General features: G+C 43.4%; 1 long non-coding RNA gene and 1 pseudogene across 2 annotated transcripts; one reads left to right on the top strand and one right to left on the bottom strand.

Annotated features, from left to right (window-relative positions):
• The window catches only part of LOC121704771, a 144,363-nt pseudogene extending 139,025 nt beyond the window's left edge, over positions 1-5,338 (bottom strand).
• On the top strand, positions 5,275-27,263 carry LOC121704772. Of its 2 annotated transcripts, none has more exons than XR_006030649.1 (3): positions 5,275-5,348; positions 8,504-8,620; positions 27,010-27,263. It is a non-coding gene; the product is annotated as an uncharacterized LOC121704772 (long non-coding RNA). The 2 variants fall into 2 exon arrangements; XR_006030648.1 differs by having other exon boundaries at positions 5,306-5,363.
• The last annotated feature ends 525 nt before the right edge of the window (positions 27,264-27,788 follow it).

The raw sequence follows: 27,788 nt of genomic DNA, 5'->3' as shown, positions 1-27,788 counted from the left end.
TCAGAGCTCCTCTCCCCTCACACCTACACATGCCCCCCCCCCCCCCCCCCCCCCCCCTCCTCCTCCTCCTCCTCCTCTACCATTTCACTGGATCTCCATGGAACACTTAGGCTATTTTTAGCGCCTTCAAAGGGTCCACACCTTCACATGCCTGGATTCGCTACAGCAAAGATAAAGGGAGATCGAGCAAAAGGGGAAGCATAAGATACAGACAGAAAAGGAGATAACGACTGAAAAACAGAGAGAAAGAAAGAAAGAGAGAGAGAGAGAGAGAGAGAGGGAGGGATCAATCCATTTACATGTATCTGTAGGATAACTAACATAGATCTATACACAAGCAGCTCCCTATCAGTCAATGCAAAACTGTGGTGATACTGCGATTCACCACAATATGCCACCTGAATGATTCAGCTTCAGATTTGATACGCTGCAGGGGCGATGAAAGCAAAAACATGATGCATGTTGCCGTCACTGTTTTATTCATGAAACAGATTAATGACGCACGCACGCTACAAAAATTCCCCTAACATATACTGGACATGACTTGACCCCATTCTCTCAATCATAAAGGGATCTTATCTAATAAATGCCCAATCCTTCCCCATACACAGGACCATTTTTATGCATGGGCCCATTCAAAAGTGGTGAGAATGCACGCAAAAGCAGAGAAGCTCTTCATTGATAGCTGTTGCTTGGGGCTTGAAGTGTCATTGGGAACACGTACTTGTCTCTTCACTCTTCACATTTTAAAGTATGTGGCTTGAACACACACATTAAAACTTGTTAGGGGCGCTGGCAGTTAGCAGAGAGTCATGTCATGTCACTGCTATTCTCCCCAGTCATCTCCTCCCCATTCTCTCTGTCACTTTATTTCTCTCTATCTCTCTCTCTCTCTCTCTTCCTCTTTCTGCATTTGCATCTCTGCTCATCTCTCAATTCCCCCTCACCCTCATTCTCTCTTTTTCTCTCTCTCTCTCTTCACCCCTTCCCCACCCACGCACAAATTGACACATCTTTTTTTGCTTTTCTGACGCAGGACCCTCCATCCATCATGTCTCGTCTGAATCATCCCTCAATCTCCTGCCTTTGTGAATCGGTGCGACTGCGCTTTATCCACACCGATCGCTCCACCGCCTCCACCTCCACTTTTATCGCCGCCGCATCCTCCAGCGACAATTAGCGATCGGTGGCATGAACTCTTTTATCGTCTCCCCTTGGCACACGTGGGGCTATTAAGTCCCTCCCTGCCAGTCAGAGATCTGGCTCATCCGCAAGTGATAACGCACCTGGCAGCCTGGAGGGAAAGGCCGCTAACCGGCTGAACTGTTTCACCAGCGCCCAAATGAGCCCATTTCAGCACATTCGTCTCTCTCAGCTCCATTAACACTCATTACACCCCTAAAGTGTTACCTAACATAGATGGAGGGATGGTGGGGGTGTAGAGGTGAGGAAAGGGAGAAGGAGAAAAGGAGGGATGAGAGATGAAGAGAGGAAGGGGGGCTGCCATAAGGGGTTTTTCTCACGGCTTACTGTGTGCTACTACCACATGCACGGTACATTCCACCTTCCGGCTCCAGTGACAATTCACTGGAAGATATCCCAAACACAGAAAAACTGAACCTACAGTATGTTACAGGAGCTCTGGTAATGGCTAGTGGTAGATGGGGGTTTTGGCGGTTCCCATATAGGAGGCTATGCCCTACACAGGGCTACACATCACTGATGTGAAATGTTTTATGTTTTTTAATTGATGTACTGAACGGTTTGTGGTGCGGTGGGGTGGTGGTAGCATGGTGGTTAAGGATGGGCTGGGCTAGCATGCAGTAGCCTGAAGAGTTCCACTGCTGCGCCTTTTATCAAGGCACTTAATGCCCAAGTGGGTCCAGGGACAATGGCTCTAGTAATACAAGTCTCCCGTAACAGTGGAATGATAACACAATGCTCTCTCAGCCTCTGAGGCAGAAGCTCCTGTACAACACGCCCAGAGAATCTCCGCAGGCACCATGGCAGGCCTGGGCCTGACCTTGCAAGGGAGAGGAATTCCCTCTTCCCCCGCTGGCTCAGAGGAAGGGATGAGGAAGGGATGGGAACAGGAGATAACAGCCGATCAATACCAGACTTCAACAGAGAGACCCTAGAAAAAGGAGCCTCAAAAGAAAACAAGGAGTGTTTTTTCAAACAGCCTTCCAGTTAAAGGGCACACAAACACAAACACACACACACACACGGGAGACTTCTAACCTCTTTCAACAGTAAAGCTGCAGCAACTGTTGAAACAGCAGGGTATTAGACACAAGTTGCAGATGGACATGAAAAAACTATGGACTGGCCAAGTATGTCTGCTGACGGATCATACACACCGACATCAACGTGGTTCAGACAGTTGGATTTATTTCTCCAACAGGTGTCTGAAATGGTATGTTTTTTGCTTTTTCGGGAGGTGGTCAAGGGGGTTGGGGGTTGGAGGTGGGGGGAATGTGTGTAGAGGACGAGGGGGGTACTTTGCCAGCCTTAAACACCGCAGTAAACGGTGCCCTCCTCCCATTGCCCTCCCTGCACAATTGCACTCACCCCTGCACCAGCAATTAGGCTGCTACCCGCTGCCCGCCACTGGGAAATGGAGGAGAGGAGAGCTGAACCGCTCCACTGCTCGACACGCCAGTGCCATTGACCCGCTGTGACCGGTAATTGTAGCCTCCTCATGAAGCCAATTTTCCTCCTTTCAGCAGGGTGGGATTGGGAAGGGAGGAGGAGGGGGCATTTAAGGAAGGGAGAGAGTGTGTGTGAGTGTGTGAGTGTGTGTGAGTGTGTTTTTTCAGGATTGAGGATGACTAGATATGTGGGTGGGTAGGTAATCAACCCCTGGAGAAATTTGTTCTGTGCCTAAGTCAAGAGAGTCCCTTCTGAGGCCGTCCTCATGAACTACGTCTCTGAGCTTCTTTTCAGTGATACAATTCTGAGAAGGGGCCCCACAAAGCAGAAAACCACACAAGATTTGCACAACAAGCAATAGGTCAAAATATCTTTTCTGTTGAATTTCAAATGTGTGTGTGTGTGTGTGTATGTGGACTTTGTAGAGTCAGACAATGTATGTCCTCATATGATTTCTGTGTGTAGCCTGAGTGTAGCGGTTATTGGTTTGCACTGGAAACTCCATCAATTAGTAAATAGGGTCAGTGTAGGCCAGTGCAGAACACAGAGGTGTGACTAGCTGGTGAACAAGGAGCAAGAGAGCCTCCATAAAGTGATGTGTGTGTGTGTGTGTATGTGTATGTGTGTGTGTGTGTGTGTGTGTTACAATAGGAGTTGAACAGAACATGGAACTAACCCACATCCTTGGTTTCATCAACACGCTGCTCTACCTTATAGTCTCAGAAAAAAAAAAACTGCTTCATCCCATATCATATGCAGCAAATCACATCATTCAGCCATGACTTCATCCAACACAGCCAACAGCCAATTGAGATTCAAATGGTGACAGCTTCTACAGCTTACAGTAGGTGATTAACAATACAGTGACAAGCAGGGGTCATTATTTTGTATCCAATATCTCTGGCACATCTAAGCAGATGATGATTTCCATAGGGGCGGCAGAATAACTTCAGTATTGCTTCATTAAGATACAGATTTGCAATGCAAAGGATTTCAAGGCACCCATCAGACAAACACATATTGAGGACAACAAACCCTCGGTTAACGCAGTCTTAATTCTATTATATGAATACAATGTATTAATGATGCCCACTGCACCATGTGCTGTGTGATCATTGTAACGATAACCTCTCTAGATTGCATTATTGCTTTTAATCACATTCATTACCTGTCACTACCTATGAAAATATTAATTCAAATTCACTTGCATTACCGATGGTGTTATCAGCCGCGGAAGCGCATAGGCTACCATTCCGCAAATTAATATCTATGTGGTATAACGAGATCATGCATTTGTGACATGTTCACAAAACAGAAAAAGTCACTTTCATACAATTCTAAGTTTAGGATACAAATGTTGTCAGGGTCGCGTAGTAGGCCTATGTTAAATACAATAGTTACAGCCAACACAAATGACAGGCTACAAGTTGCGGCATGTTGATTGTACAAAAGAAATCTCTGACCAGGTTCCCCTTGTTGATTGGTTTGTCTTGACTAACGGGGTGGTACAGATGGCGGAATGGGAAAGAACAATCAGGCCACTTTTGCACACAAATGCTTACCTTGACACTGGAATCCCTGTTTCCCGAATCCCCTGCAACAAAACACGGAAATGTTTTACAGTGTGCCTTTGATAGAAGTTCAAATTTTTACAAATTACATCAGACACTACTAGAGCAGAGTCCTTGTTTCCTTTTGTGTTATTTTTGATGATAATGTGTTCATTTAATTCCGCAATAAAATCTAACATCTAAAGACACAAAATTGCGAAAATCACGGGATAAATCCACGTTATGAAGTAGGCTACACTTTTCTAGCTCTAAGCCTAGTGCGCAAGGACGATGCAGTGTGGTTAACATTTAATGACATGTACATTCCTGTACTTTAAAGCGATGAGTTTTCCACCTGTTTGCAGGAATTTGTATGATCGGTTAGCTCTGGCGAAGTGCTGCACAGGCTCAAAGAGAGACGCATCTTATCAGAACTAGCTGTTGCTCACCAGATGAAGTCCGTGCAGTGGCTGCAGAAGGTCGGCTGCTTGAAGAAACGGGCAATAAACTTATGGTCCTTCACTTCGTGAACATTCTTCTGTCTCAGCGCACCTTGTCGAGCAAACCCTCTGGGTACGCTCCTCTCCTCTCCATCGCTGTTTGTCTGCGCTTGGTCAGCCATTTTGAACACGGAAGTATTAAAACTTGTAGTTTGTAAAATGAAAAAAAAAAGTCTGCCAGACTGGACACTAACGGACGGGACGTTAGAACAGCACAGCTCTCTCTTCACTTCAGCACAGTGCCACGAATTGTGCCTTCCGTCACCGCGCAAGTGCGTCCGTCACCGGAACATCAGGGAGTGGGAGAGCGAGAGCAGCGCCAAACACAGGCAGTCTGACATGTGATGATCAAAACTCCTCCCTCCCCACTATCACCTTTTCGGAGCATCGGAGAGTGGTAGTTTGCTGTATCTCAATCTCTGAGTAGCCTAGGCTACCAAGTACGATTTAAATATCTATCACCTAAACTATCTAGGCTACTAAGCAGTGTGAGGAATATCTGTTAGATTATGTTGAACGTAATCTGCTTTGATACAAATTGTTCGCTGAATAATTCGGAATCACTCTGAGAGGGGGATTTCAACAGATAACGCACCCCGGCTTTCACTTCATGCAGAATATTCTACAAACACGCAACAAAGAACAGGTGTTCGTCTTAAAGGTCCAGTATGTAGGAAATAATGGAAAATAAACTGTAACCATTCCAAAAATGATCACCATATGTTGTCAGAGAGTAAGGAAACACGATGAATTGAAGTGATGGCTTATTTGACAACATTACTCTAACCCGTAAAACCCATGAAAAAAAATGAGTTACGGGGCGGAATCTCTTGGAATTTTCGTTTATGTTTTGAACGATTAATTCTAGAATAGCGTATTAATAATGGACTAGCGCGTCCTCCTATTTGGGTTGTCAAATTAGCAAAGGCCAACTGTCAACAGCTGTCAGTTGTAGTCAGGAACGCCTACGAGAGGCAGGCAAATTTCCAAAATTAAAACAAGAAACAAATTAAGTGGACATCGGAGGAGCTTCCTGAGATGGTGACGTCTTCGTCAAACGAAGAATATCAAATCTGACAAATCTTACACAAAAAGAACTGCATTTCCTGGACTATGATAATTGTATTCACCTAACCTCTTTCTATGCTCATCTCCTAGCAAAAAGTAGGTCTACAAGAAGATTACATGTAGGCTAACACCAGGAACACAATAGTGAAATAGGCTATTTCATACAGAAGAGTGACTAATGGGGACAGTACAACTAGAAATCATATAATCAATCAAATAATGCGGACGGTATACTAGAAATCAATTAATTCTGTAAAGTCCCACATGGGGAACGTGGCATCATTACACTAACCTAGAGATTGAAAATTATCTTCTATTTTGCATATGAGGTAAATGTCCTGAATATCAACCCCAGCCTTCAGGCATGCTTCTGCCTGTAATGATGAGATAATGGTTTGTGACTTTGACATGTATTGCCCAGTATTATCCAAGATGGATGAAAGCAAAGTTGCCATTATTTAAATATACATAAGGTAAAGCAGTGGAAGAGAAGGGCTGGCAATAGCTTCACTAAGAAGACATTTGCCAGGTCCAGTATTTTTCCACTGCTGTCTCTCATAAGTGATCTGTCCTGTCTGGTTTCTTTAGCTTTGTTATATAAATTCCTTTTTATATTGTGCAGCCCGGCTCACAGACTGCATTGAGCAAAGATACTTTCATTGCTATTCTATGACGCACAAACAAGTAGGAGGCAAGGACAGCTGAAAAGCATCCACTATGCGCACAGTATACTACAGGGCCATGCTGCGAGGGAGGAGGCTAGCATCCACAACACATGGGGAAACTTGAACTTTGGAATGGACGTGGACATATTTACACAGTATGCTGCTGACTTTGTGGATGCTACTGTCTCTTGTGTGTGCAGTTTTGTTTGTGCAGTTTATTACAGTGGCATGGGGATTTGTTTCTGCATGAGGTGGACTGCATGCAGTACCCAGCATGGGTTTGACCTGGGTATCAACTGTATGGAGTGGTTGTGAAGACAGGGTGATGTAAGACTGACCATGAAGACACAGAGAGAGAGAGGGAGAGAGAGAGAAGGCATAATCAGAAATATCTACAAACACACACATACTCAAACAACATAATACACATTCATGGTTACATAACACTGCAGATGAATATGCTATTTGAGTGCCGCACTTCTGAGCAAGGTGTGGTGGATAGATAGATCCTACACCACTGAACGCATGACCAGCCATTTACATAACACACAACTCTCCGCACTTCTCCAAAACACAACGACAGACAGTTGATCTTTTTGGCTTTACCCTTACAACCCGCTATATCACACACCCCTTCTGTGTCACTGGACCCGTGACAGCCTCTTAGGCTTCACAGTTTCTGTGTGCTCTGAGCTGTTCGATTTGCATGCATGCATCTTTTTTTTTTTTTTGTCACTTGTGTGTCTGTACAACTTGTGTTTCACACACAAGCTGCATAGTGCGCACAAACTCACACTCACACCCCTTAGTAAAAACTGTCACTGCCAGGTTGGTTACATTGGTTTGTTTCTTTTCCTGTAGTGGGTCATAGCAACAGAAAATAGCATTGAAAGTGGCTTCCCGTCCCTGTATTCGTGCCACAGCCCCCTGACGAAGACAGAGAAACCTGCCTCAGGAGTCTAATATTGATTTTTATCTGCCATCTCCCCTTGTTTTGTTGTAAGAATAGACCCAAACAGCAGCTAAAGTCTAGTGTATCTTGCCCATAGCAGCACCATATCATAAAAAGAAACTGAATCATTGACTGTGCATTTGCATCATGGGCCATATCCCATATAATTCTTTTTTTTTGTGGATCATTCATTTTTAAGGCAACTGTATTAAGGCAACATTTACTTAACAACCAAGTATTACAGCATTGGTCACACCAATTCCCGAACAGTGGATGTATATAGATATACGCTGTATATTGTTGATGCAATAATATGTGCATTTGGTCACAAGAATGTCTCACATGTTAACATACTGAAACAGAGAGCTGCACTGAGCGCAAGCTGGTAGTGAGAGGCTGGCATCCTTCTGACAGGAAGTACAGGGGTCGTGGAAGGCCACAGGGTGGGCAGCGCTGGCCCACTAGCACGCTGCTTCTGAGAGCCCATGTACCTGTGCCATACGCCCCCACGCGGACTGCTTTCTCATCTGCCATGCGCCCACTCGCTCGCTAACTAAATTCACACCAGCCATACACAACAGCAGCTTATTGAGTGAGCTGGAGCCGAGGATGGAGGCTCCATGATTTTTTCTGAGTTGGAAGGATGAACCTTCGATGTAGGTACACGAAGGGGGCACAGCCTGTGGGCATAGGCTTCTGCTATTGGAGTTCTGTTGTGTTGGATTTATTTTGATGTTGTTGGTTATATGTGAGTATAAAGAGGAAAAAACGCACGCACATCCCGATCTAATCCTGGGTGCTGGACAAAACACTTACGATGAGAGAGAGGGGAAAAAAAGTCGGCAACACCAGTATATGCTCCCAAGTTATAGTTTAATTACCGTGACGTTTCGGGCCCACTCAAACGTCTGATGAAGGGCTTGAGTGGGCCCGAAACGTCATGGTTATATGTGAAGCATAAGTTGTTAGTTCATCTAAGTCCCTGTTATAACAGGATGCACATTGCTAGTTGCTGTGTGTAGCCTATATATATATATAGTATGTAGGCCATGTATGTGTGCACTTCTGTGTTGCTGTGCACAACCTGTAATCATGTTTTTTGTTTGTTTTTGTTAGGCAGGAGCCAAAAGCTCCGAATTCACACAATTAAATTGCGCCCCCTGCTGTCAACACATGGAAGAAACAAGAATGCTTTCAGAGCCACTGTGCTCTTTATGAAAACACAGTTCCCAGGTGTGTTTATTTCTTTCTTATCGATGTTCTAATGCTCTGTTGGAACTGCATTTGATTTCACTTTATCATTCCATGTTTTAAACAAATCCTCAAGGTGACAAAGTATTGTCTCTTTGTCTTTTCTAACAATGGAGGCTCAGCAAATTGGTTATGAAGACATAGGAAAAGGGGATTGTTGAAGAGTGAGCCGGGCTTGCTCATGACCTTAAAAAGAACGGCTTGCTCCTGTTCTCCACTCTCATCCCCCTGATCACCCCCACCGCTGGCAGCCCGCAAGCTAATTAAAAACACACAGAGAGGGGAAAAAGCGTTGCCTCGGCGTTGCTATGGAAACGCCCTTCCAAAGAGAAATCAGACCTAAAAAGTCTCTCTCTCTCTCTGTTCTCTGTGAAACATCCCCAAACGCTGCTGTTGTTGCAGGCAGCTCACTGCGCCGGGATTAGTGTGTGCTTCACCTCACTGTGTGTTCACTGTGTGCTGAGTGTGTTTCACTAATTCACGGATTGGGATAAATGCAGAGACCAAATTTCCCTCAAGGTATCAAAAGAGTATGGGCTAGGGCAGGGGTCTCAAACACCCGGCCCGCGGGCCAAATCCGGCCCGCGTCCTGCCCAATTCCGGCCCGCGACGTATGACAAAATAATAATGTAATCCGGCCCTTGAGGCTATTAATTGCGACAAACAACGATACTGATTAAAATAGACGATAGATCCAGGTACGGTGACAAATCTCATTTGTAGGCCTACTCTGCTCCACTATGTGCAAGACATCCAGAGCTGGTTCAAACCCAAAATCGCTGCGCAAAGTTTTCAGGAAATACTTGTATTACACGCGAGAAACACAAAGACGTGCATTTGTAATGACGCGGAAGCGATGCATGCCATAGTGTTGCAGAAATTGAAGCAGAAATTAAGCAGAAATAGGCCTACACCAAATGTTGAAAAACGTTCACGTGTGATGAAGTTTTAAGTAAGCTTTGTTATTCACCTATTCTAATTCTGAAGGAGAATATCCTTTTGGAGATTATGATCGATCGTCTATGACAGTGATAGTCATGGTGCGTCTGACCCTCTGCCCAACATAGCTTGGAGGTTGCAGTGGTAATCGTGATGATAGTGTCCGTAATTGATGTGGTACAGACAGCAGGGCTAGTAGAAATAGGGCTCTAAAGAACTACAAAGTCACCCGCAATATGATGCGAACTTCTGGGTACTGCAGATTACCCGCGACAGGAACTGTTTGACCAGAATACTTTATTGTAGGCCTATTTTGTAGTAATCTATTACTAAACCACAACATCTTAGGTGTTGGTATACATCTTAGGTGTTTTCCTGTTAATTTGTTATGTGGGTAATATGAAAAAAGGAAAGTAAACCTGCTTAAATATGTTCATCCAGTATTTAGTGAAAGGTGCATAATTTGAGGTGCTTGCCATCCAGTGACAAATTAGATGGGTAAATGTACCCCCTTCTTAGACTTTTGTTTTACTCAAAGATTTTTACATTTACAGTAGGACTTTATCTCTGACCACTTTCAAGCAATGGCCTTTTGAAATTTTGATATAAAAATCCAATGGTGTTGCTTTCTTAACCCTGATGCCTAGTTTGCCAGGTTTAAAAAAGTTATGAGAGGAAATATTTTTATTTGGTGTGAAACACACACACATACCTGTTTTTATGTTTTTCATTTATTTTATAATTTGTATTAATATTTATTTTATCATTATTTTATTTATAAGCTAAGGTTGCTAGCACAGGTGTCTAAAACTAGATAAAAACACTTGCACTTTGTTTGCAGTTTTGTGTGGTATTTGAAAAAAAAGAACATTGCATTTTCAGAAAATAGCCGGCCCTCCAATCAGATAACGTTGGCAGAATTGGCCCCCAGCTCATTTGAGTTTGAGACCCCTGGGCTAGGGGCTGTATTACGCATGGCTAAAGTTCGTTTTCCACCCGCGCAAAGTTTAATTCGGTATTTTGCACGTTTATTTTTTAAACATTGCGCCCAGGGGTGTGGCAATTAACAACCTAGGGAGGGGCCTGGCGCGTTGTCTAAAAATCGCTATCTTACACCACCTAAACCTGGTCAGAAGTCAATGGCGAGTTGTTCATATGCTATTTTAGGAGCGCATGTCAACAGTCATATTGGCAGGTGCACGCACCATCCTTCTATCATTCATGAACGCACACCAGTGCATGTCCATGCAAAGCAATACAAATTGCACGATTACAATGGGAAACATAATTAGAATAAAGATATTACGAAATACTGTACATCTCATGATGAGTAGTTATTCACCATCATGATAAAAAGATTGTTTTCCTAAAAGCATGGAGTTGACGAAAGAATAAACAAGCAATGTCACGTTAATGTTAAATAGCCTACATCTGGACGCTAGGTGGCAACTTTGTATTACATTTCACTAGTGTAGCCTACTATTGTTGGAAATGTTATTTCTTGTTTATTCTAATTGCAAACCACACACATCCATTCGGAAGCACACGTACACTTTTAATACCTTGAAAAGACTGTCATTTCGTTTATTTGATGTTGCTTAGCAACGGGGACAGACTTCAGAGCAAAGATTCTAAAACAGAGCTTCAGAGAGACATGTTTTGAGTTCGTGGCCAAGTACCTAAAATATCGGTTTCCATGTGTATGTGCTGGATGGTGTGCTTCCTTTATGAAAGTAAGTGATTTATACAGTTAACGTTACAGACATAATGAGTCATGTTGTAGTGGTCCACATAAATGTGCCCCTTCTGTTATTAGAATGCTAAGCAGATATTTTAACATCATTCATTTCTTGTGTGGCTAGAAGCTAGCTAGCTAATGTAGGTCATAGGAGGAGATGTTGCTGTCAAAGATTGTTAAGGCGGAGCACAATCTTTGTTGCTGTAACGTTATGAGATTTATGTTGCTTAGCGTAATGCCATGGTCATTTGATATGAGATGCTTGTACTCGTAACTTCGTCACTTGTAACTTTAGGACTCCTATTTTTTTTTACTAAGAGTAATTCAGGAAGCATTTTAGCCCTAAAAGTAGCGCCTGAGTCTGTGACAGCTTAAGCGAGGACTCCTAATAAGACCGATTCACAAGCAATGTTTTGTTGTGGCATTTCACGTCGCGATGTTTTGAAATGCGTCTAACAATCACGAGGGAACAATTTTGCATTGTAGGCATAACTAAGGGATGCAGTAACACCACCAACAACAACCAAAACTAGCTTACTCATTGTTTACATGTACATTAAATGTAACGTTTCATTGGGAATCAAATTAAAAGATTATCCTCTTTGCAAACGTTGGCATAGGCATATGGTGACAGATTCATTTAATAATGTTGCTGTGTGAATCACGGTAAGCGCGAATGAAGTGGCCACTTCTTAATAGGAGTCACTGTATGGAAGTAGGCTAAGTAAAATAGAGATGTTTAAAGGAACCATATGTAATATTGTGGTCAAAACTGGTACTGCAATCACTTTCAAATTACTAGAGCGGTGTATCCCCTCCCCCCTGACTCAAGGTTGCCAACCCGGATGCCGAAACACTACTGACTTTGTGATTAGTAGATAGGTGGAGGGTGGCGCATCAGGCCAAAACACAACATGACATGACAAAACACAACATCAACATCAGTTGAGGGCTGCAACTTCACTTTTTAAATGACAATGTCCTGGCTGTACTACTGTTGTCAGTGATATAAGTATTTGAAATGAACATGATTTCTTAATGCCTAGTGACATATCAGGGCCATTTTATGATTAATTGAAATACATTTCTTACATACAGTTCCTTTAAAATAGGATAAAGTTAGGATATGCCCGCTTGACAACGGCAGAGATAACTGGCCTTTGGCCATAGCAACCATCCATTTAGAACGACTGGCCTTCATAGCAACCAAGGATCTTAGCTGTGATTCATGTAGCTACAGTATGCATACAATGTGATGCAAAGTATAGAAAGGTGATGAAATATACAGAGACAGGTCAAGAAATATAGTGCAATGTAGACAGTAGTATACAGTTGATTTACAGAAGGTGGTTTAGAGTAATATGAATTAAATATAAATATGTGCAGTGTATTAGCAGTTATCTCATACAATAAGTAGAATAATGTATGTAGTAGTAACATTATAATAGTAGAAATAATAATACAGATATATGCAGTGTATTAACAGAATATAATAAAACAGAATAAATATGGATATTCAATATGACAAATATATAACAGATATGTACATAACATACAGCTATGTGCAGTGTGGAAACAGTGTCATTGTAGTACAGAAACAACATTATAAGAGTAGTAAGAATAAGTTTATGTGCAGGATGAATAGTATAAAGATCAGTAGAATAACTATGTATAAATGTAATTACAGTAGGCCTATGTACATTTGTAAATAAATAGAAAACTATGGGTGAGAGGGATAAATTAATTTTATTTAATCGTAAAAGTAAATTGCATTCAATTAAATTGCAATTAAAAATCTTTCCAGTAGGCTTTAATGTCACGCAAAAAGTACAACCAAAGCTGAGCTTGATCAACTAGAACATCTAAAGAACCAGAACTTGAGTGTAGTTTTTTGCTGGGTCCCAGGCCATGTTGGTCTGAGGGGAAATGAGAAAGCAGACAGTGCTGCTAAGCAAGCCCTCAATGAAAAAGTCACAGAATGTCAAATGCCTGCCCCAGACCTTAAACCTATACTGAACTCTTACATCTCAGATAAGTGGCAATCTGAATGGGATTAATGTACCAACAACATGCAAGGAATGTGAATTTTGGCACATTTTCATGATCCACTGGGTCGTTATGGGCCACACAAAATACGGTGTTGCTAAAATGACTCCTATTGTGGCTATTAGAGACATGCGTTCATGAGTATCCAGCTACATTCAATGAGTTAAGTAAAATACATTCACACACAAAAAAAACCCCCATCACTAATGTTGTGGACATTCCTTTATTCTGAGATACATCAATAGGCTCTCAAAACAATCCCAAACAGACATAAGGTCTTTATAGAGCAAATCCATATAGATTATTTGTCAAATAAACCAGTAAAACAGAATTAGGGGATGGAATATATAACATTCACACTCATAGCTCATATTTCTAAAATAAATCAGTGAAAAAATATCCTGACAAACAAGCAGCATTTTAATGCCTTAGTCATATTTCATAATTTCAAATTTTTCTCTAGGTTACCTGATAGCCCAGTTTGAGAGGTGCAAGACGCGTGACATTATTTATTTTTGCAGCCAATCACTGCTGTTGTTTTATTTTATTGATTTGATTTTAGTCATAGAAGCTAAATTCGAAGGCAGGCCACAGGTAAAAGCCAACGAACCGCATTCACCCCGCAAGGCAATAGTTGAATAGAGCTTTTGAGGTATTGCCACTGCTCCAACACTGAAAGGCACTGTTAGAATGCTTGGATCAAGCCAGGTTCAGCATAGCGTATGTCACTGTCTGCTCACGTTGGTGACCGGACCAGGGCAAGCACACTTTCGCAGTTCCCGCCGGAAATGCAGTCTAGTTTATTATTTTTGATTTCTCCTCCATCTACCCATGTCCTTGATTGCCTAGCCCTTCTGCCCCCCCCCCCCCCACCCCCATCCCCAACACACACACAAAAAACACACACACTTACATCATCACTGTCATCACTTCACATACATACAGCACACTGCTTGCTACAGTAAGCCTCCTCTACATACTTGCTGCACACTGCCCCCCCCCCCCCCCCCCCCCCACAGCACATTGTCTTCAGGATCTTCTCCAACACACATCCTCTACATACTTACAGCACACTGTCCCCACCTACCCACACACACACACACAGTCACTGCTCCACTCCCCTCCCGCCCACATACACATCTTCACTGTCATCACTCACATACATCATACATACAGGGATGGATTACTGCACGGGCCTACTGGGCCCAGGCCCAGGGTCCCTTAATTAGGGATGCACGATATATCGGCGGCCGATATATTATTGGCCGATAAGTGAAAAAATGAAAATATTATTATCGGTCCGATAACAGAATTCTGGCCGATAATTTGCGCCGATATTTTTTAAAGTCCTAATTTAGGCCTACGTAAGGTCCGTCTGGCTACACTAGCTACTTGAGCTTGGTTGGCTATACTTTTTCCTCAATATAATGTCAGCGGTGTGAATGTATTTCACCACTCAAACAAAATCTGTGGATATGCGTTCATTTGGGAATCTGCATCTCAAAATCGTCTCGTGAATGATCCGCCATTTAACCTTACCAGAGCGGAGCTTAGCCCTATCTAGAGCCGTCTTGTGCTGGTGTGTTTGCACTTTACCGCGATGATCGGGGAAACAAATAAGCAAACTCGTTAGTGGGACGAGTACATAAGTAGGTTCTAAGTTCTAAGGTCCTAGTTCTAAGTTGTGTTTTAGTATTATATTTGCATTACGTTTGGGTTACTTCCAGTAACTATATGCATGTGACAATAAACTTCCTTGTTTGGTCGTAACGTGCAATAAACCAATCAGAGCGTCACCTCACATTTCCTTTAACAACAGGCACGCTTGTTCCATAGCGGATTGCTATTATGATGGCGGATTTGCCAGGCGCAACCAGGAACGGTTCACAGTGCTAGTCAGTTGTGAACAGTTTGTTATTGATTTTTCCTCTTGACAAAATGTAATACAGAAATGTCACTTTCCGATGTTTTGAGATCACTCTGACTGAATCACGAGCTTATGAATGCATGGTGATATTTTTGCAATGTAATATAACATTACCTCACTATAGACAATGCAGATCTGTCAGATAAGCTCTCCTCTCCCGTGCTGCTGCTGGGGCATTTGGGTTAAATGGAATCAGCATGCAGTTCGTCTCATTAAGTCCTCTAATATTTCCTAATTTATGTCATCAACACATCCGTGATTCGTGGAAATGTGTTCACAACACAGGCGCCCAAGGAAGCGCTCCTCCAGGTGTAAGCTATGGCTGTACCTTACCAACAGGCAACTAGAAACACTTTCTAAGTTGACCTAACTTTCCAACTCTGCACAATATCCCATTAACTGCATGACAGTGGGCTATTTACAATATTTATTTTGTGTAAAGTAGAGTTTGTAAACACGTTATCATCAACTTAATGCACGCACAACTTTTGTTTGAGCAGGAGAGAGAATAACAATGAATGGATGCAGCAACTACAGAAATTGTAGCGAAGACTACTTGCTGCTTTCTTTTGCTGGTTAACAGCACATAATAAGCTTGTTTAAGCGAATTCACAAACTCAAGACTTCAAGGCCACCATGGATATAAAAAGTTTTTTGAAAACAACGAAAGGATGGAGGGAACATAGCAAAGTTTTGGAGTTATTTCAGATGGGCTACAACAAGGTAGGCAAATTTGTGGTGCTTGTCAAAACTGAAGAAATACAGACCTCGATGTCAGATTACTTGTTTAATGACAAAGATGAAGAAGCCCTGCAGCAATATACAAAATAGCAACATAAGCTACAATCAGTAATTCCTACATGCACATGTCTAACATAAATATCTGTAGGAACTTAACCAACCTTGACAGCAACAAAATAGTAATAAAGAATGACAGTGGACTTACATGAATTATGTTCACAGCTTAATATTCAACCTCTGTAACAGGAACGTCTGTAATGCTGGCAACAACAATATGGCCGACTCCTAACTGAGCTGGTAAGGTAACCTGTCTTAATGAGATACTACCCCCTAGTGGCCAGTGGTAAACTCTGCATCCCCCCCAGTCCGGAAAGCTATGAATGGGTATAGGTTAACAGACTCAGTCCTGTATCCAATGGCCCGACTCGGGTTCGTAGCGTTTGGGTGGCTTCCTTGTGCGGCTCAGCTGTGCAAGTCGGGTCAGCGACGGCAGCAATGCATCCGGGGTGACGCCTGTCGGAACAAGGTGAGCTCGGTCCCTGAGACAAGTGGTTGACTCACCAGATGGCACGGGCGGGGAGGCGTTTAAAGCTGTGTCATGGGGCCCATCTGCTGCTCGTGGGATGATTCCCTGGGGCATCACTGGCTCCGGGTGGACAGGCGGGGGCTGGCGTGCCAAGGTCGTGGGAGGTGGCAACAGCACAGCCGGCCGCTGCTGGTCATATGGGGTAGCCGGCGTGTAGCCGCGAAGGAATCGTCGGTTACGCAAAGTTAAGCGTCCCGACCCGTCAACCTTAATCCGATACTGATCATGACCTAGCGACTCCACCACCACCCCGGACCTGTCCCACTTGTGTGGACTTGATACCTTCTCACCAAGTGCCAATGGGCGGAGTGGTCTTGAGTGAGTCCTCAAAGACTCAGTGGTGCGGGATATCCGGGTCCGAAGGGCATCCTCCTTTGCCGGCCATGCTTGGCGCCAGAGCGGCCGGATGTGAGGGTTTGAGAATTTTTCTAGTCTGTTGACGAACAGAAATGAATCTCGAAGGGGAGGGCCGAATATAATCTGTGCCGGTGAGAGGTTGCAGTCGGAGTCAGGTGTGTTGCGCAACTGTAACATGGCACGCAAAAAGCGGTCATGATCAAGACTGCTAGTTGGGCCAGTGTTGGACATCAGAAGGCGCTTAGCAGTCTTCACTGCAACTTCCGCTCTCCCATTCGATTGTGGGAAACCGACAGAGGACACGCGATGACTGACGTGCCATAGGCGGAGGAAGTCCTCTGTATGGCTAGCTTTGAACTCTGGACCACCGTCGCTTGAAAGCTCCTCTGGCACGCCAAAGGTGTCGAAGAACGTGCGGAGGTGGTGAACCAAGCCAGCTGAGCCCCCTAGATCGGAGCCTGCTGTGGAGCTTAGGACCTCCACCCAGCCTGAGAGTCGTTCCCCGATAACTAGGTAGTGGCAGCCTCCGTAATCAAAGAAGTCAGCAAACACCGCCTCGAATGGGGTGGACGGTGGCTGGTGGCTCGGATGTCCTGGGCCCGCTGCTCCATCGCAGAGGTTCCTTGGTGGGCAGCATGGAGGTGCCGAAGGATTCTGTCACGAAGGGACGGCGGAACTATGACACGATCACGATACAGGAGCACGCCATCTTGTGCATAGATGGACTCACAGACTGGAGTCAGACTCGCCAGGACAGGGTCATTGACGTCAACCCTACCCTCGTGCTCGATCAGGTACAGAAGGTGGCCAAGGCATGTGTCAGCTGCCGTCTCTTGTGCTAGAAGGGACCATGATATGGCTCCAAGTGCTTGTGCATTGTCACGGATGGACGCCATAAGTGCTGATTCTACAGCGTCAGGTATGCTTGGCGATCCCAGTGAGAGGCCGTTTGCAGAGCCCGAGATGGAGGGGTGTCTCGAAGTAGCATCAGCGGCATGGTTGCTAACGCCAGGCAGGTACACAATGTCAAAGCGCCAGGGGAGGGTACGCTGCTTGAGTCTGAACAGGCGTGAGTTTGTAATCTCATCTAGCGTCCGGTCAAAGATCTTCACAAGGGGTTTATGGCAGTGACCACGACGAGGTTGTCACATCCTTGTGTGAAATAGCGCATTCGCTCCAGGCTCCAGGCCACTGCCAGGGCCTCTCCTTCGACGGCCGCGTAGTGTTGCTCCGCCGAGGATAGGAACTGTGAACCGGCGAGGGTGATCCTCCATCCTCCAGAGCAGCAGTCCGGTATGCCTGAAATGCAGCTACAATGTTGCTGGAGCAGGAAGTAGCCAATACCACGCCTGGACCAGTAAGGGCGGAGGCAGGTGCGCTTCCGCATATCGTAGATCTCCATGCCCTCACGGATGGCTCCGATTATGGCTCGCTTGGACGTTTGGAAGGCTTCCTCCAGTTCAGAGGACCATGAAAATTTGCAGCGTGGGCTGAGGAATGGCTTGAATGGCGCCATTCCGCAAATTGAAACTTATCTGGGTTTAACACAATACCTGAACGGCCGACATGTGTCAGGAAGTCGATGGTCCTCCACCAGTGTTGTACAAGGTCAGTGTCATAATGGATAGTGTCATCCACACAACGTTCTTTGCGCTCGAAGTCTGAGAGGACAGCGTCGAAACGGCGGTTGTAGCCGTCCCCAGATGATAAGAAACCCTGTGGCGCCCTGGTGTAGCGCCAGCGGCCAAAGGGCGTGATAAAGGTGGTAAGATGTTGTTCTCCGGAGTGCAGGGGAACGGTAATGCCTGAGGCCGTGGTGGAGGGACTGTACGCTGGGGGCATGAGCACTGAGTGTCATGGGGATTATTTTGGTCTTTGCAGCCACTATTGGTGGACCTCATTGAATTCACAGACAAAGGCTTTTCCGGTGTGTCTCGGGTGCCAGGGCCATGCCCACTGGGCCCTCCTCCACTGTTACTTGATGGGAAGTCCTTAGGTAAGAGGCCGAGGTCAAGCAATGACTCATAGAAGAGGTACATCGCCCGAACTGAGCTGCTCACGTACACCAATGAGCGGCAGGACACCACACCTATATCGCTGGGGGCTGTCGAGAGCTTAGCGAAGAAAGCTCCCTCAATGGCTATGGGGGAACGATTGGCGGCCGACAGGCTGAGATTGACGGGGCGCAGGTCGGCACGTGAGAATCCACAGGCGAGGAACTCCTCCAGAGACCACAGATCAGATTGTGCGCCAGTGTCTGCAATAGCGGATATGGTCACCTCATTGTCCGAGCCTTGGTTGCTGATGCTGTCCCTCGGCCTGACTGACCTGTCAACCGAGATGGTGATTAAGACTCAGGGGTGGTCTTTTAGCTTGGCCTGCCTCCATTCACCCCTGGAGAAAATGTGGTGCTCAAGCCTGATGGGTGTGGGATTATTGACAGTGCTGTGTGTAATCTGAGCGTGGCGACGGCCCCCGCAGTGTCGGCCAAGGCGTGCTCTGAATTGAACCACTGAAATCTGGGAGATCGGCTCTGACTCCAAGGCAGCCTGCTGACTGTTGATTAATGGCTGTCGCCGCCGCTTCTGTCGGCGGGCCCTATAGCAATCGATGCAAATCTGGTGAGGCTTGGTATTCCATCCGCGAGAACCCTCTGTGAAGACCTTAAAGGTGCTTTTACAGTCCGGGCATGAGGCTTGTTTAGCCCTGTCTGCTGGGGCAGGGGCTGGGGTCGGGGCGGGGCTTGTCTGCGGGTTTTTCTTTAGGCGCTGGAATGATGACATGGCTGACAGAGTGGATGAAGGAAAAGCATTGCGGGCCATTTCCTTGTTTTCAACAACTGCAATTACATTGTTTATTGCTTTTGTCAGAATGTCAGGTATCCCCAGTGTTTCACGGCGTATGTCTGAATCATAAATACCGTTGAGTAGAACATCACGGATAATGTGGCCGGTATAGTCCACATCCTTGCCACACTCGCATACTGCGCTGTAGGCGCATGTCTCTGCTTTTCCTCGCACTCTAGCAGTGAAGGCACGGAATGCTTCATCTCGTTCCTGGTGTAACTGAAGCAGCTCGGTGCGCAGGACACATGTGGCAACTGGGATGACAGCTAGTGAACGCATAGCAGTGGTCAGATCCACTAGGGGTCCGGACGCGATTTTGGGATTGGCTTTCAACAGGCTATCTCCAAGTTCAGGACCAGCGCACTGAAATAACTGGAAAGGGGCCTGGGCAGCTCCTATGCCCGAGCCGGTGCGAAAGACATCCCAGCGACGGATGAACACGTTCCATTCCTCTACCATTACGCCAACGTCGACTTTAGGCCGATCAAGTTTTGGGCCCTGTGGGGTTGAGGCTTGGGACGGCGGGTTCTGATGGACAAGTCCGTGATTCGTCAACAGAGCAATGGCGAGTGCTTCAGACACATCTCGGGTTTTGAAAGCGCAGCCAGGAACAGAACATTTAACGACAACCATGGCTTCTTCATGAAGAAATACACTCCTCGATGTCAGATTACTTGTTTAATGACAAAGATGAAGAAGCCCTGCAGCAATACTAGGGTTGGGCACCGAAACACGGTTCTAATATGGCACCGGTGCCGACGCAAACGGTAGTAACTGCATCGAATAACAACGTGGATTTCGGTGCCTCATTTCGGTGCTTAAATAGCATTTTTTAATTTATTTTTTATACGAGGCATCACTGCATGTCATGCGCCATCTCTGTCTTGCTCTGATAGCAACACATTCAGATACAGTTAGCTAACACAAACACTGGATGTATAAACCAGAGGGGTGCACCACATAGGCGAGTGGACAGTGACAGCTTGCGTGAGCCCAAGTAGCTTACTTTAAAGCGATATCGCGAGCTCCTGTCAAAATCTAGCAGTGGGCCTAACTACACACAAGCAAAAGGCTATGAAACAACATCCTATACGTTACACAATATCCTTGCTAATGCGCTAACTGGCATTTATTTGAAATGTTATCAGCATGATATTAATATTTCATGTGCATGAGGCCCATATAGCATCACAATGAATATGAAGATCATGTTAAAAGTTAGCTGGCAAAAACATAAATATGTAGGTTACATACCTGATGTCACTGAGCTGTCAGAGGCTACGAAAACATCTCCATACGTTATTGCTAATTAAACTCAGCTGACTGGTGTTAGCGCATAGCCATAGTTGCTGTTAAAATGCCTACTAGGCTAGCGCTGGGAATCTAAACACTTCAACACCGACATGTAGCCTAACATGTTCAAAACTATTATGTGTTATGGATTAAGACATGACATTTCTTGAAGCATTTGGGAACACACTGAATTAACTGGAAAGTAGAGTCCCTGTTAGATTAGCTTGCTTGCAAATGCAGTTGTCCATGATCTGGCAGTTCTATGGCAAGCGGTTTTAACATACCTTATGGCAAACCGCCTACACTGGGTAAACTTGAAAGCAGAGCTTACCATTGTGTGTGCATGCATGGCAAGCTGTTTTAACATTTAAATGTATTATTCGTAGGAGCAATGTGATATTGATAGGAAATTGAATTTAACAGTTCAATTTCATGTTCAAATTTGTCTTATCAATAAAAAAAAAGCAATTCATGCTTTAGACCATTTTAATTTAAAACATTTTAAAAACAAAGTACCGGTTCAGGCACCGTTTTGGCACCGGCACCGTTTTAAAAGTATCGATTTAGCACCGGTATCGGATAAAACCCAAACGATACCCAACCCTAAGCAATACACAAAATAGCAACATAAGCTATCAGTATTTCCTACATGCACATGTCTAACATAAATATCAGTAGGAACTTAACCAACCTTGACAGCAACAAAATAGTAATAAAGAATGACAGTGGACTTACATAAATTATGTTCACAGTTTAATATTCAACCTCTGTAACAGGAACGTCTGTAATGCTGACCGACTCCTAACTGAGCTGGTAAGGTAACCTGTCTTAATAAGATACTACCCCCTAGTGGCCAGTGGTAAAGTCTACAAAAACCTTAGCGCAGCTGGAGTAATGCTTATAGGCTGATGTTAAAGCGCACACAATGTTTAAAGCCGTACACAACGGTAAATTGGAACAAAACTAAAGGTAGCTTTAGCCTTTATAGGGCTGTATAAAGTTGTCCAAATTAATAGGTCGTAATTAGGCGTTGTTGTTGTAAAGATATTGCATGTAGATGTACTATATAGGCTACTAAATTTTTAGTTGACCAATGCACGAACAAAGCCGGGAAACGGACAAATATTATCAAGGCTTTGAATGTTTCCATCTGTGCACAGGGTGTCTGTAGATCGGTGTGCATAGAATTAATTTCTGCAGGCTTGTGGCCATGTAGGCTATGTGCCCTTAAAATAGCATCTGAATTCGCGCCACTGACTTTAGACCAGGAGGTTCCTGGTCTGTGGCGGAATTTTTTTCTGAAACTGCAAAATATCAACAGGGACCGTTTGCGCCTGTGATGTACGGTAACTGGCTTTCATGTTAACTGGCTGGACTGTTTACTTTGCCTCTGGAGTTAACGTAACCGCCCCCTTCTCTTGCAGGTGTGTTCAGCTGATGATTTGGCCTCCGATACCTGGCCGCAGATTCGTCTGTTTAACTGACGAATAAAAATAAACATATTTCTAATATTAAGTAACTTAAATTGACAGATATTGGATTAACAAAAGTGATCCAGCTGTTGTCGCAAGTGCTGGACGAAAACAGACAAATGAAAGAGGAAATCAGCAAGCTGGGGAGTGACATTAGAGGGCCCTAAGGAGAGAGACGGTGAGGCAGGCAACCCCTGAAGCTTCCCCGTCAAACATCAAACTGCCTCTCAACACAATGGAGGAGTTTGAACAGGCAGAAGCTCTCATCAAGGAAAACCCGCTCGAGAAGCAGAAAATGGTACTTAAATGAGCACTACCAAAAAACTTTAACTTACATTACATCAATTTAAATTATTATGAACATACCTCTTCTTTCCAGCCATCCACTACACCACTCACAGTAATTGTAGAAATAATCCTTGAAAACAAAAGGAACACATTACTCATTATGTGACACAGATGAGTTCGCTAATATGGTACATAATTATTCATGCAATGTTTCTTTTCATCTGTTTGTTTGTTGGTTCATTATGTCTTGTCAGATCTTTACATTTACTCTTGTTGGTGGGCACACTGCTGAAGTGACCGTAAGGCGGATGCTGCAGAATGGCCTCACCAACAACCTGGCTAGCCTTTTCAACTGGGCAGGAAAAGGCCACAAGAAACCTTTTAAAGAAACGATGCTCAGTGATGTACTGTATGGTATGTTTGTCAAAAAATGTAATGTGTTACTATTACAACTTACCCTATCTAAAATGTAATAGGCTAGTAGTGTAACTATTTCAATTACTTTAACAAAGTAATGTAACTAAAAGAAGTTGGGACAAGTCAAAATGTATACATCGAGAGATCATAGGCTTTCAGAAAATATGTTGTTTATGAGTATGTGTTCTTGGTTCATTCTTGATTCAAAAGTCTTTAATATAGGGGACAGATTATGTGTTTTTGACTTTTAGCCTTGAGGGAAAACAGCAAAACTCTAAAGACTAGACCCAGGAAGAACCGGAGCACGGGGTACTTTGCTTTATTTGGTGCAAATAACTGACGGTTCGACGCACAGCGTCTTCCTCAGCGTCTTTATGTTTTTGGTGAGAGAGAGAATGTGAATTCTTTCAACATTCTAAATCCCGTTTCCTGCATTTTTTTACACTGATCACTAAATTTATCATAACTTTTGAAAGATTAATGATATTCCAATTCAGTCTTTTTTGTTAAATAGCCCACAACTTGCTGAACATGTCATACACTCTATATTTTTCTCTATCTTGTATAGAAATATGATGAAAATGATTTTTTATGTGAATGAAATGAAATTTTAACGAATTTCGGTATACATCTGGAGAGGATTTTCAAAGACTGTTCATTACTATATCAACATTACCATAGGTATTTTACACCATTTGATAGAACTGATCCTTCTGATGGTCTGTATATCCCATTGATGGTATGTAATATACTCAAGAAATAAGTTTTTTTGTGTAAGGAGGTCATCCAGCACCAAAAATGGAATGTTCGGCACGGGCACGAAAGGGTTAAATGTATACATTTTTAGACAAGCAATGCTTCCTCAATTTAGGCTGAAGATAGACTACGTGGCCGTGGGCAGCCTGACCAGCAGTCAGTGAAACGTAAAAACCATTAAGCCTAGGCTATACTTTGAAGGTCTAAATGGCTTGGGCAATGCAGCAAGATAAACACAGTAGCCAGTTACCATGATCCACTGTGTTAACCTGCTACAAACACAACAACATACTAGGTGACCTATTTTACTTGTAGGCCTAGTAAATAAGTATGGCCAATTTCTCTAGGCTGTGTCAGCTTGGTTAGTGGCACAAGCAGGTAAATGTCAGGTTATCATGCAAGCAGTTTAATTTAGTAGTGGTTCGAGACCCACGTGGAGTTTATTTACTTTTATTTATTTGGTAGCATATTCGGGTCCAGCGCATGTAGCCTACTACAGACAACCTGACACTTCCAACGCCGACACATCGTGTTGTAAAGCTTTATTAAACAACAAAGTGGAGCATCACAAACATTTCTATTTGAACTGCAGTTAAACAGACGAATCTGCGGCCAGGTATCAGAGGCTAAATCATCAGCTGAACACATCTGCAAAAGAAGGGGGCAGTTATGTTAACTCCAGAGGCAAAGTAAACAGTCCAGCCAGTTAACATGAAAGCCAGTTACCGTATAACACCGGAACACGCCCCCTCTTTTCGCTGAAAAGCCCCCGTGGGCGCACATGTACCTGTGGAGGGAAAATTCCAATATGCGCTGACTGCAAAATAGGAAAGACAAAAGCGCGAGTATACAAAGTCAATTGCGCTGGTGTGCAAAATAGAGCCCTATATATACTTAAGCAATGTAGCACGAGTGAGAGTGGGGTTGGTCATGGATATTCCCACGGGTGTTGTTCGGCCGTAGCCACGAGGCTGGAGGCCGAGTGGCGCAGGCAACAACAGCCGTGGGAATATCCATGACCAATCCCACGATCACGAGAATATATTATATTGCTTTTATACAACAATACTACCACAAACTAAATAATCTGAAAACATCCCGTTATTGTTTAAAAATGTTAATTTCGACATCGTTCTTACGCACCAAAAAATAGTTCCCTTTTCAATAGACAGCGTCTTGGTTGCTAGGTAACCAACATTCCAGATCCCTCATTACGGGTCTTTGTGGTTTAGAAGCTACGTGTCTTCTTGAAAGAAATGTTGAAACTCTGGCTGAAATCACATTCATATCTAGGTTTGCTGCATGCATGTTACAAGGATGGGCCATGTCATGTAAGGGACATGGTACTGCAAAAAAACGGAAACATAGTCTACATTGCAGAACCACTCAACTTTATTAATTTATGGTGAATAAATGTTACACTACTGTGCACAGCCTGACGTGACGATGCTAGCAGGTTAGCAGCGGTTAGCTAACTATGCTAACGTTAGTTATCTACAAGTCTCCTCCAAGTGACAATCATATTACAGTACAGGTGTGCAGTCTTAGGTGAAGAGGGAGTAAAGGAGAGGGCTCAGCACACATCCCTGTGGTAGGCCGGTGTTCAGGGTGATGGTTGAGGATGTGCGGTTATCTAACCTTACAGACTGAGGTCTGTTGGTTAGGAAGTCAGAATCCAGTCACAGAGGGAGGTATTGGTGCCCAGTTCACTGAGTTTGGTGATTAGTTTGGAGGCACCTTTTCAGGTTAGCCCTGGATGAGCTATAGGCTTGAGCATTACCTAATCTGAATGCGATGTCTCGTGCCTTCAGCAGAAGTCTGATCTCACTGTTCATCCATGGCTTCTGATTAGGGAAAGTCATAATCCGTTTGAGGGTGGTGACACTGTTGATGTTGGAGTCGATACAGTCCAGAACGGAGGAGGCATACAAATCAATGTCCGTGTGGGAGTCACGGGTGGCCTGAGTTGCAAACACTCTTCAGTCATAACATAACATAATGTTTCCAAAATCAACCAATGTCTTTACGGTAAAGAGTGCACTCTTAACCGAATGTGTTAGAAACAACACAAATTGTGTTGTCCCTATCTGGACATAGAGACGCGTTAAAAACAACACAAGTTGTGTTATTTTCAACACATACTGTGGACACTCTTAAAACGATAACAAAAGCAATATGTTAGAAACAACGCAAACTGTGTTGTCCCTATCTGGACATGGAGATGTGTTAAAAACAACACAAGTATGTATGTATTAGGGCTGTCAAAATAACTGATTCATTTCGATTAATTAATTTGAGAAAAAATAACTGATTAAAAATTAGTGCAGATTAATCGATTCCATATGACCTTTGACCGTACCGTTTTAGTCAGTAAAAAATAGACTGTAAAATGAAGGAGAGAGAAGAAAATGTGCTGCCTGGATCATTGATTGGAACATTTACTTTTAAAAAACGGCCTGATGGTGTTGATAAAAAATAAAGTGTTGAAAATAAAGTCCTCTGCAATGTCTGCAGCAAGGAATTTGCATATCACCAGAGTTCATCAACTCTATAGTCGCACATCAATGCAAAGAAATAAGTGTTGACATTGAGGGGAGTGTTAATTTATTTTCATTGTGTCCCCTAGGTTATATCTATGGCCTGAAATGAACAGTGAAAATAATAATAAAAGAGTCTTTGAACTTTAATGTCACTAATGCTGATTATTCAATGATTCATTTGAATTTAAATATTTAAAATACTTTCACAGCAAAAATTATATATGCGATTAATTTAGATTAAATAATCACAGAGTATGTAATTAATTAGATTTTTTTTTTTAATCGATTAACAGCCCTAGTATGTATATGTATACGGTTCATTTGCTAAACAACAAACAATGAACCATTTAAAAGTTGTTACAGTCAAAATTATTCACACCCCTGCCCAATTTTAAAACTATTTCTACCTTTTTATGTCTATATAGGCAGTCTGCTGAGAAACATGGCCAAATAAGCAGCAGGGCCTTGATACAAGGCAATGATTCAAATGAAACATACAGCCAAACCAAGAAAGAGATGGTTAACAGAAAACAATATCAACAGTCGCCCACCCAGCGTCAAGACCTGAATGCAATCAACAATCTATGGAAGGAGCTAAAGACCAGAGTGATTTCAGAGTACTTTTGGACATGGCACTTTTCATGAAAATCAAATCTGATAAAATAAATGAATAAATATATGTACTGTGGTGCATGGTAAAATATAAATATGTGTACATAGTGCCTTAACATATTTTGACATGAGTCTGTATCATTTCCAGACAGAAGAAACCTATTGATCAAATGGAAAATCACTTACATTCTGTACTTTGAGCTGTATAGTAAACATGGCTAGGGGGAAGAAATACATTATTATTTGTGAGAGGGATTATCATGACCACAAGAGGGAGCTCTAACATTTTGTATCATTTTATAAATCATGTTGCACCTCCAGCAAAGAATGTTGAGTACACCAAAGATTTATGTTAGACTATGGATGTATACTATGGATGCTAACTTGCATAATGTCTGGCAATTTGCAAAATTAGCACAATTAGCATACATTACAACCACTGATATTTGAGTGGTTTTGCATTTCAAAATGTGAAGTAAAACCGCAAGTGCTCATATTTAATCTCCTAGTGGGATGATTTTGATTAATATTGGGTTGATTTGTAGATTATTTATTGAACAGATATTTCAGAATCAAGAGAGCTTCAAATGTC

This window comes from Alosa sapidissima, chromosome 3 (assembly GCF_018492685.1).
Source record: "Alosa sapidissima isolate fAloSap1 chromosome 3, fAloSap1.pri, whole genome shotgun sequence".
Lineage (NCBI taxonomy): Eukaryota > Metazoa > Chordata > Actinopteri > Clupeiformes > Clupeidae > Alosa > Alosa sapidissima.
Note: the sequence above shows the minus strand (reverse complement) of the source record. Positions and strands in the feature narration are given on the sequence as shown.